The 12,023-nt window shown below is 37.8% G+C and overlaps 1 protein-coding gene across 5 annotated transcripts in view; it reads left to right on the top strand.

The window, feature by feature from the left end:
* TJP1 (tight junction protein 1) overlaps positions 1 to 12,023 on the top strand; it is a 156,510-nt gene that overhangs the window by 31,770 nt on the left and 112,717 nt on the right. The window lies entirely within an intron of this gene.

The raw sequence follows: 12,023 nt of genomic DNA, 5'->3' as shown, positions 1-12,023 counted from the left end.
TTAATTCTGCCAAAGGAAAAAAAACCCTTAAAACATATTTTTTCTCTCCAAACATCATCTGAGAAGACCATCATCTGTCTACCTTGCGTGGCATCATCACAGTAATCTTTTGATGAGAACTTCTGCATTGTTTGAGTTGCTGGACACTGATCAGTGCAGCTCATGAACAGATTGTAAAAAAGTGATTCATACTGAAGGTAAATTTTGGACTCCTTGTAAGGAAATGCTGGAGCAGGGACAACTATTGAAAATTTCTCTTTTTTGTAGATTGATGGTAAAATATATATATGCAGCCCTCTTGTGACTTGTACTATATGAAGTATCAATTCTGTGTTTATATCATTATGACAGGTTCTACTTACAAAATCCTTAACAAAATTGGTCTTTTGAAATTGAAATATAAATTCTGTGTGGGCATAAGTATCCTGACATGCAGAGTCAAAATGGGGATTGAGGCTTAGTCAGAGCCTTTCCAATGTAAGCTGATATATCATAGCAAGTATGGAAATCAATATCAATGCAAAAATCTGGATTTTCATGAAATATTAGCTTTAGCTGTGTCATTTTCACCAGCAGAAGAAAACAAAAGACTAAATGAAAAACTGTGCCTCAGTTTGAGCAGTTGCCATTGTAAGAGAAAATTTACTCTTTTTCTTCCATTTAGGATTTGAATTTACTGCCCATGTGAAAAATGGTAAAAATGGAATAAGGTTTTGAAAACACAAATCCTCAATTTATTATGTACTCTTAAAACTTTGAGAGCAAAGTAGTTATTTGAAACTAAAATGTCATGTAATTTATGAAGTTAATGGAAGGTAAAACTTTCAACATTCCTGAAATTTTAATCCTTCTGTGGTGCATGTGATTTCATGTGATCTCTCACCCTCTGAGAAACTGCTTCATTATCTTGCATAACAGTTTGGCAGATCTCCATCTTTGCTCTGCTGAATAAAGGAATAGTGTTTCTACAGAAACAAGTTTGAGAATTTACGAGATGGAGAAGGAGCTCCAGGTTTAAAATCCAATTCCTAAATAACCACTTGTTAGAAGCCAGGTTTTTTACTGTAGTAATTTTGCTAATGTTATAGGTTATATACGATGTAATACTAGAGTAGTTTTTTTTTGAGCTGAATTTTGCAAGAAATTTTTGCAAAATATTTAGAAGCTGTTTGCATTTCTAAAATAACAAGCTATTTTTCTCTCTCTTTAGAATCCACTCATTTAATAATGATTTCATTATATTTTGTAGCTTTCAATTGGTAACATCATTATGGTCTCTTTTCTAACTTGTGCCAATATAAGCAGGATTAGAAGCAGATACCTGATATAACAATTTTATTCTGTTGTAGAGTTGGCAGTTTCCTTTTTTTACGCAATGCAAGGTACTATTCATATTTCCATTACCTGACTCTGCACAGGTTCTGTGCCTGCAGGGCACAGGCAGGAGGTGGCACTGGGCTCTTGTCAGACTGAGGGGTCTGACCATGTGTTGTGTGCAAGGGCCTGAAGCATCCCCTGGCACTGGAAATTTAGAAACACCCTGAGAAACATCCCAGGGGGTCACAACAGACACGATTTCTATTCAGTTGCCAATGGAATATGTAGGTAGCACTCTGTGCATTGCATACTGGATGGGTTTTTTCTTCTACAGGGACAGATTTAGCCAAATACAGTCCAGAAGAGCAATTAATGTCCCTTTATTGGTAATTGTAATTCTTAAATGCCAAATTTTAAAGCAAGTATGTCCAATTTGTGCAGCAAATCAAAAGCTGTGCTGTGAGTTCTGTTACTCTTGGGTTCCAGTTGTAACACTGGTAAAAAGAAGCTGCTCATTTTTCCGGTCTGAAAAGACCCCCAAGGTTTTTGGCTAAAGATTGCTGTGGATGGGTGCAAGCCTCCATTCATGTGTGTGTGGGTGCACATGTGTGGAAACTAGAAGTCACATGGGTTGGCTCAAAATGCCAATTATAAAATATTTCTTTTACTAGTAAACAAATCAATAGCAATCAGTAAAGGACTCATTAGCTTAATAATTTACATTCACGTAATGCAATTGATTTTGTTTTTCTGAATGCAATTAAAATTGTTTCAGCTGCACTTATGTAGTTTTAATTTGATTTAATGAATTAATGGATGAATCTAATTCCTCAGAGTGTTATTTAAATTTATTTAGATATGTCTACACTAAACTGGGTATGAAGATAGTTTAATTAATTTAGAACACTACAGCAACAGTGATCCCCATTTACACAGAAATACCAGCTACAGTTGTATTTTGTCTTTGAGGTGGTGTGGTGTCAGTCAGAGACATCCCTACTTTGATTTGCTGTGCTCTGCTGTAGGAATTCTGGCCAAGGTGTGAGTGCTGCACTGGTGACATTAACCATCCACTAAGGAATCAATCCAGTTATCTGAAATATCTGTATTCACTATTGATCCAGTAAGTTTAGGCACCTGCACAGGCTTTCTGCTATCTGGGAAATAATCAGCACATGAAACATTCGTTCTCTTATTGCTGCATTAGCTGCTGAGTTGGAGATTTCATCTCTCTTTAGGGAGTGGAAATTTAAATCTTGAGAGAAATTAGGGGCTTTATACACCTAATTTAACACTTGGTTCCTTTGTTCTGCTAGACTACCTCAGTAAGTGAGTAGTTCCTGCTCAGAAACGGAGTAGGAATAGAAGCCAGTGAAGCACAGCAGCAGAAGGCAGAGGTTTGTCCCTCTCTCCTGGGAAAAGGGGGAACAACCCCTTTATGTGTCCGTGGGTGTTTCCTGGCTCCAGCCGGGATGAGCTTGCCGCCAGTGCTGCTGATGGACGGGAGGGGTCCTGAGGATGCCAAGGAAGTTTCTGTTAAGTAACAGTATCTAAACCTGGCAACATACAAATGAAGTACTGGTACTAAGACTGGTCTTTTAAACCAAAATAACTTGCCATTGGCTAAAAATAAAATTTCTAGATATGACAGAATGAGCCCTGGTAGAAAAACATGCCACTGGGACCCACAAAGGCTGTAAACATTCTGTGATATATGCCAACTCCATTTAGATTTTCTTTTTAAAAAAGAGGGGACAAGTAGATGCAGCAGACTGATGTAATATGTGGTTTAGACTTCATATAAAATCAGAGGTTTTGTGCTGGTTGTGTTTAAGGGCATATACTGCCCCCTTTAAACAAATAATTCTGACTACAGCCACATTTAAAAGATACCCCAGATTTGCACTCTCAGAAGATATACATGACTCTTAACAGTGAAACTAAAATTTAGCTTATTGCCTGTGTTACATATTAGTACAACTGAAGAACCACCAAATGGGAATTTTAAAAGTTTCCAGAACTTTGTCTATTTTATTTTGTGTCTGAGTCCAAGTGTGTTTTTCCACTACCGTATTTTTCCCAAGCAAATTCATTAGGTAACAAGGTGCATGTAGTTGTGAAATCCATCCTCTCTAGATGAGTTTGGGGTGAGGTATAAAGTGTGTAAAACTAGTCAAGGAAGTAAAGACATTCTCTTTATTTTCAACACTGAAATATACCCCATGGAAAATATTATTTTTAGGTTCCTGAGAGCAGTTGCACTAGTGCTTAGTGAGCTTTTCTACTTTTGTTTCTACTTTTTGATCTACTTTGCATCGTCCCACTTATTTATCGCTAATGCTCATGGAGTGAAAAATTAAAATTCTTGCCAAAAGGCAAGATGCCACCCTTAAAAGTAGCTTCTGTTGGATCTGTCAGTAGATAACTCAGTAATGCATGATTTTTTTCTAGGTCATTTGAGCATATAAAGCAAAGATCTTGCTGATGATGTGACCTGTATCTTTTGTCCTATGTTATTTTATCAACTGAAGTATTTCATCCCTAATTTCATTGAGGTTGAGTGAAGTAGTTGGGAAGTATAAGGCATGAGATATGTATGTGGCATACTGAGGAAAAAGATGTTTCCAAAAGCAAGAAGATAATCAAGGGCTAAGAAAATCTTTTTTGAAACAAGATGATATGGAGAAACAGACCCTAAAATTGGAAAGTTAATAAAATAATGCTCACAGCAAGAACACTGAAATATTGAGAAGTGGTTAAACAGACTGAAGAACAGAAAGACACACTTTTCAAAATGCTGCCCTGATCATAACTGCACAGAGGAAAGGACTAACTTAAAAGAAAATAGAGAAGAAAAAAATTCTTTCTCTATTGTACATTTGACTTTAGGTGATCAATGCAAAGTGTCTCTTGAAAAAAAGCAAGAAAGTGCTAGCTTGCAATAAGTCTTTATCCATTTCAAAGATTAAAAAAAAGTGATAGAAATCTCATTTAAAAACAATTTCATTGAAGGCTGTCTTTAAGTAGAAGCATTATGCAAAGGATGGAATACCACAGATTCCTGGCATTCTCACTCTGTTCGTGCTGTGGTTGGTCACTCTGGCTTTGTTAAGGACTGAGGAGCTGGGCTGGCCTGTGTTCCAAGCTGTGCTTTGCTCACAAGGCTCTCCATGGAATGATAACTGCATGACAAAAAGTCTCTCCACCAGGAATGGCCCTTGGGACAATGAAATTGTTGTTACCAGCCTGCCAGAAAGAATCCTGGTAAGGAAAAGTAAAATTAATCGAAAGTAGAAAGGTGATTTTTTTGCTTTCCTTTTATTATTCCCTCAGGGAAGGGTGGAGTCACAGGGAATAATGGTACACATTTCCTTTAACATTTAGCAACAAGTTGATTTCATGAGCAGAATAAATATCCTGTGTTGTGTTAATATCTTGCAGTTTGTATTTCACAGTGATTTCAGAAGTGGAAATGCTTAGCTGGATTTTAACTCACAGCATGTCCCTTTGCATAAGAGCATAAAAAGCGGGAAATTCAATTACAAAAATTATTTTTTTTTTTTGATTGAGTTTTTTAATGTAATTTAAAGTTTTAAAGCAAATTATAAAAGGACGTTTTGGCTTAATTTAATCAAAGTTACAATCTCTAGACACCATTGTAGAAATAAATAAGGCTTATCTTTGAAATATAAAAGACTTTTCCACTGCTTTGTACAGCTGATACCTGGGACCAGTTTCCAGGATTGGCAGTTGTGTATTTTGGTTTTCATTGTAACTGGGGATAGTTTAGTACTCCCATGGCTGCTGGCCTATGCCAGTTCCCCTGGTGTCAGTGAGATTGTGTGGGTGTGGTAGATCCAGATATTTGAATCTTTAGTATAAAAATCCATTCCCAGGATAAAAAATGCCAAGGGACAAATTAAATTTCTATAACTGTTGTAGAATTTGAGGAGTTCTACAAGAGTTTGTTCAGTAAGAATAATGAGGTGATAATCACAATTCCAAAGGCAAGTGGGAAAAAACGTGTTGTGCTAATAATGGATCTAAGTTAAAAAGAGGTCAAGCAAAATGATTTACTGATGTCTCTCCAAAATGATTTACTGATGTCTCTCTTTTTTTATTCTTCTTCTCATGATTTTAATCGCTTGAGTTGAAGCACTTTATTCAGATTGCAGACACCTCCTCACTGTTTTATATTCACACAGACAACCAGAGGTTTTTAGGCATGCATTTGATATTACTTCAATGATGGTCTAGTATGAAACAGTATTATTTCCAATTTTATATAGGAATCAAAATGTTTCTGTTGTATAAAAAGTGGTAGTTTATATATGTTAGGTAAACCTCTTTAATAGTTTCTAAAATTGCATGTCTTTCTTTTAGTATGCTTAAATATAAAATCTATGAGACAGAGCTTCTGCACTTCTTATTTGATTTTTGGGAATGACTTTTAATATGGTTATTTCAGAGGAGACTTCTAAGTATGATGTCAGAACAGTCCTACCTTGCACTGCACTAGTCTGAAATAAAAATTAGCATTCTCTCAAAGCATTTTCCCTATGATTTCTCTTTCAATTAATTGCCGCTCTTGTGGAATTATTCTATAGTTTTAATTGAGGAAGAGAAAGAAATAAGACTACTCTGTTCCTCCAGGGGCTCAGTGGTAACATTTGCAGCCTTTGCCAGTTGTTTGCCACTAGAAGAAAAAGTTATGATGTAGATGACAGAAAACTTTTTGGAAGTGACTTCATTACCTTGCAGCCATCTTCATCTTGGAAAAAAAAACCCTACAGAGGAGGTATAGAAGACTAAAGTCTTTTTCTTCAGCCTTCCCTATGAGTAGCTCAAGAAAAACTGCACCAAAATCTGTGTTAGATAGAAAAATCCAGAAGGATTTTTCTTTCTTTGTGTGAATCCAATTTCTTATGTCCAAAGTCCTTCTTGAGAGACTGTAAATGAGCTGTGTGTATGAAAAGCTGCTGAAGCTGGGTGGTGCAGTGCCATGGAGCAGCTCCCTGGTGTTTGCTGTTGTTTCAGGGCTGGCACTGGGAGAGCTCAGCTGGTGAGAGCCTCTGGGTGTGCTCAGAGCTGTGATTGTGTGTCTGGGGAGCACGGGGCAGTGCCTGCCCTGGAGAGTTTACTGAGTTAAATAGAAAAGATAAACAAAGCAAAGGAAGGAAACATGCAAGTAGTTGTTCACCAGGACAGCAAGAGAGCCATCCAGGATGCTGCTGGATCTCTGGGCCAGGCTAAAGGAGAGTGTTTTAGGAAAAAAAAAAACAAAAAAACCCCCAAAAAACAAAGTAGGAGCAGTAAACTTGTATTTTTTTTTTCTTGAGATGGTCAATACTCTGGCTTTGCAAATGCACCTTCTAGATTAAATTCCTTATGATTTATGTCTGTTCTGTAGAATATTTATTAATATATCATTAAAAAGCATTGTTCAAAGAGGACTATGTTTGGATTGAGATTTTCTGAAACGTTAGAAAAATCCTCCAGATGGCAGAATAACTGCTTCAGTGTACATACAGTAGATGGGGATATAGTTTTATCCCTCACTACAAAACACTCTGGTTTTTGAATTGAGTAAAAGACTTTTTGAAAGCAATTTTGAGCAGAGCCTGTGGGAAATTGCAGTTTAAGTAATATTTGCTTGTTTTGGTCAGGGTGATGACTGAATACCCTTGTTCCATTCTTAAATAGCAAGAAGTCAGAATCAAACTTATTTATATGTGGAGTGGTGTGAAAGATTTCATTAACAGCACAAAGGAGTTGCCTATACAAGGAGCATGTCAGATCTTTCCAGGGCACGTTGCACATTCCATTTACTACTCCCAGAACAGCAATAGTGGTAGGAACTCTTCAAAATTAAACACAACATGAAGCAAATTCTATTTTGGCACTTACCTTTTACTTAGTGCACTGTAATTGCAAAGCAAAATCAAATCTCCCCTCCCTTTAGAAATCTCCCTTGCTTAAGGTCTCTCAGTGAAGTTGTGTGAAAACATAAATTTGATATCTAATTTGTCATGTATCCCATCATGTGCTCTGACTATTCTTGTGTCTGTCATCTCTCAGCTTCCTTAAGAGACTTCTCTGGAAAATGCATAATCTCTTTATATTTTCAGGATTTCTCATTCATTAGCCAGTAATATGGACTTAAATTTCTAAAGAGGTGATCATACCATGAAATTATTAAATACATTTCACATTTCTTCTAATGCAATTTTGCTGCTGGGAGCAGCAGAAAAAAAGAAGAGAATTCTGTAACTCTCCAAGTGCTTACACATCATCAGCATTTATGCTGCAGGTAAGTGACAGTCCATTTGCCACAGAATGAGAGTGTCCATGCCACTTTAGCATCCTCACTTTGGCCCCTTCCTTTGTGGAGAGGCAGCAGGTAAGATCCATGGATGCATCCTTCCGCTCTTGCTTCCGAGCCCTGCACGATGGGAAACAATTTCTGAAGCAGCACATTGATAAATAAAACATGAAACACTCCTGAAAGATTCTTGTCCAGAGCTGTCCCTTGCTGAAGGGCAGGCTCTGCAGTGAGAGGCATTTGGACACATGTGGATGCACAGCATGTTTGCTGAAGGCAAGCAGAGCCTGCAGTGACAGAGACAGCTGGGGCTGCTGGCTCAGCACACCGGGGCTGGCACTGAGCTCCTGACGCTGCTCCCAGGTGATCCCTGCGCTGCTGGGACATCAGAGACAGCACAAAGCTGCCTGGGAGCTCATTCCTGCAAACTCAGGCAATGAGAAAGCAAAAGAGGAACTGCAGCTGCCTCTGGAGAGGGGGCTCCTTGTAAAGCTGCTCCAGTGAAGAAGTTTGGGCCAGTTGGTTCCATTCCTCAAACGAAGTAAGAGTGATTCAGCTTCAGGTTTATACTCTGTCAGCTGCTATGCCCAGGTGTCAAGAAATCTGAAAATATACACAATTGTATCTGCATTCACATAGCTTTTATAAACCCATTGGGCTTTTTTCATTCTTTCTATCCATTTTTACCTTTTTAGTCTGATTCCAGGGAGAGCAAAAAAAGGAGGGAAAGGAACACATGAACTTCCATATAATTTTTAACCATTGTTTACCATCTCATTATACAAACACTTTCAGTAGGTATTGTTCATTGGTAAAAAGAAAAATTTGGAACAGAGCAACTTTTCTTATTTTTTTTTCTTCACCATGGATTTCATGGTTTGGCAAGTAAAACTTGGAATAAATATTTTTTAGGTTAATGGCACATTACATTTCAATAGAGCAAAGCAATTCTAGATGTTTTTTTATTTGAGCAGAATTCTAACTATGGAATTAAGTCCTGGGACCACACACTTGTAAATAGCTTGCAAACCAACAGTAAATGTGGTTGAAAAGCATTCATTCCTGCATTAATTTCAAAAGGGTATGAATGGCTGCTGAAAATATCGACAGAAATGAGAAATCCCATTTGCTACAAACTCTTTGCCGTTACGTATCTGGACGAGAATAAGCGAAGGGTGTACAGATTGAAGTTCACCTTTAGCATTTTTTATGTGTAACTTACATACCTTATCTGCCAAAGGACTGCTTTAAAAATTTAAAATGAAAAGATGTGCAGTGTGGTTCTCTTTGGAAAAAAGTAAAGAGTTTGCCAAAGGAAGACTGTTAATGTGTGCTGCAGAGAGGTGCCACAATGACAGGGGCAGGGGAGAAATGGCTATATCCACCAATTTGGCAGAATATTTCAAAGGCTTTAGCTAGATAAATCTACAGTATATATCTCAAAATTAAAATTATAAAAAGTTAAATAGTGCATAGCCAAGGAAATTAAAAACTGGTGACAGTGTGTTTCTCTTGTGATTTGTTGGTAGAAATGACATTGAATGGTGAAACTGCTGTATTAATAATTAAGTATATATCACTGTGTAAATGAGATGATTTAGCTGTGATTTACCCTCCACATCTCTCAATAGTTGGAATTTATAAATTGATACTTCAAAAAAGCAGGAAAAACTTTTAAAATTATTTAGAAATGTATTTGCTTAGGATATACTGTTGTAGATACAGATTCAGAGAGTTAATTGTTCTGCTTGGAATTATTGAATATTTATTTTAAGACAAATTTAAAATGTAACAGGCAGACATTTCATTTATTATTACATGGATTTTCGCTTAGCTTTAGGCACCAGCACAGATGAGAGACTCAGAGATGGCTGCAGGATTTTAGCAGAGAATGAAAGGCAGTTTAGAACAGGAGGAGAATGAGCTAAACTGTGTGTAGATAAGTTGGATGTATTCGAGTTGGCAGTTTCTGATGGAACTCATCCTAGACTGCTTACAGGAGTAGCTGAAGCAATTTCTGAAGCATTAGCAATTATCTTTGAAAACCCACAGAGGGTGGGGGGAGAGGTCCTGCTGGTCTGGAGGTGCACATGATGCTGGATCTCTTTTTAGACAGGAGAAGAAGAGCTGAGGAATCCCAGGCATAACAGTTTCACTGGTATCAGCAGGAGATGAGACCAAAGTGTTGAACAACCATCTTGAGAATAGTGAGGAGGTAAAAAACATTCCTTTGTGATGTACAAGTATCAGGGTAAGTTCCTTGCATTTTCAATAGTTAAGTAGGTAAGAGAAAGTCCAAGTGCTGTCATGTATCTGACTTTGTGAGGCTTTGAACCAAACTCTGTGTAGCATTCTGATGAGCAATCCAATGAGGTAAAAATAGAATTCCCCTGTAAAACTGTTCAAAACAACATGCTCAGCGTTCAGCTAGCAGAGGTTTGCTGCCAGAAAGGGGAGCTGGTTCACATGGGGTTCAGCAGCTCCTTCCATCCCTGTGGGGACAGATATCATGCACAGTTTAAGGGGGCAGAGAGTATGTCTATAACATGTCTGGGTGATAATAACCTGAAACTGCTTCTAAATCCTTTCTTTGAGAGACAGATTTGATTTAGAATTCATGGAAGAAACAACCTGAAATCAATAACATATGATTCAGTAAACGCCAAAGCAGACAAAGAATAAATCAGATGCAAAACATTAAATGAAGAATAACTGCTTGGCAGCAATAATGCAAAGGATGAATGGGGAATTGTGAAGGGCTGCGAGCTGAGTGTGTCAACACTGTGATGCTGTTTCAAAAAAAGCAATCATTGTTCTGCAATATATTCATAGGCTTGCCAATATCAGATGTATTAATGTGACCTCCTCTGAGGCCAGGAGTAAGGCACTTGCTTTTTGACTTTGCTCTTAGGAGGAAAACACTGAAAACTTACTGTACAGCAAGTCTGGAATGTTTACAAAAAATAGCCAGATGGGGTTTGCTAAACCTAGAAAAGGGAGGAAAAGAAACATCAGCTTTCAAATAGGTGAAAAGCTGCTGAAACATAATGAGTACCCATTGTTCCCCAGGACCAGTGGCTGTAGGCTCAGAGATATAAAGTGCTTTGTTGGCAGCAAAAGTGACTGACACAGGTCAGTGCAAAATCCATCATTTTGTCTTCAATCCCCCATCACATTTAAGCAAAGTCATGAACTGCAGTTTGTGCTGAGGTACTGTGCTTTGTGGATTTTTGTAAACAAGTCTGAAAAACACCTATGGGAGCTTTAGTTGTATTTACCTGGACACCCTGGGAGAGAATGGACTAAATCATACAGAACATTTTAGTGAAATAAAGGCTGGATTTTGTTCTACAGCCTTACCTGATTCTTACCAGGTCAGGTACAGTCTTGCCAGGTCCTTTGTTGACATCTAATAAGGGCTGCGAGTCCCCAGCAAAGATGGTGGTGAGCAGGGCAGCACCTCCAGAACAGTTCCTGTGACTCACAGCTTGCTCCTTGTGGCTTCTTGGGGAAAAGGAATGGACCTTGGCTTGGCTGAATTGTCCTTCAGGCTGTCAGTCAAGCTCCAATGGCCTGATGGTCTGTTACAGCCTCTAATTCTATGATTCTCTGGTTATTTAAATGTCATTTTCTGTGGTCATACTTAGAGGCTAAAACAGCAAGTTCTATTTAGGCATGGTTCATTGACTAAAAAACCCATTCTGGTCCGTTGGTTTACTGTGGGTGATAAACATGTAGCTAGTCAGCACTTGATAGGGAAAAATAATATTTTTTTCAGCATCCAGGTTAAAAGAATTCTTTGTTTCTGTGTATTTCCCTAAAACAGAAACTTGGAGAAGTTCAGAATGCTAACAAAATTATGATGTTAAAATATTGCTACAGTTGATGAGATAAAAGTATGCGAAATATGAACCTGTATGGTAAGATAATTAAATCTCTTGCATGTACCTTTTCCATATTACTGAAAAACCCCACATGTTGCATCTTAAGGCAAACTGTGACTGTAGAAAATAATTTTTAATTTTTGACTTACATTAATGACTTACATTACATTGCATTAAATTAAATATAATTACTTACATTTGACTTACATTAATACTAATTAAAATCAGTATTTTGCTGAAAATACTTTACTGTTCCGTACACAAAGGTATCACTCAGGAGCTGGACCCCACAGTCCATGTCACTGCCCAGTTTCTCTTGCACTGGAAGGACCAGTTACTGTGTCCTGGTGAGGGTCTCACTGCACCAAAGCTCTTCAGTGATTTTGAGTGCTTGAGAATCTTTACTGAGACCTGCTGTAGGCACCTTGAGCTCTGCAGTGAGCTCTTAGTAACAGCTAAACACAGTTTGCTTCCTCAGGACCAATCTGAGAACCAATCTG

Source organism: Melospiza melodia, chromosome 15 (assembly GCF_035770615.1).
Source record: "Melospiza melodia melodia isolate bMelMel2 chromosome 15, bMelMel2.pri, whole genome shotgun sequence".
NCBI lineage: Eukaryota > Metazoa > Chordata > Aves > Passeriformes > Passerellidae > Melospiza > Melospiza melodia.
The sequence above is the reverse complement of the archived record's forward strand: the minus strand, read 5'-3'. Positions and strand labels throughout refer to the sequence as shown.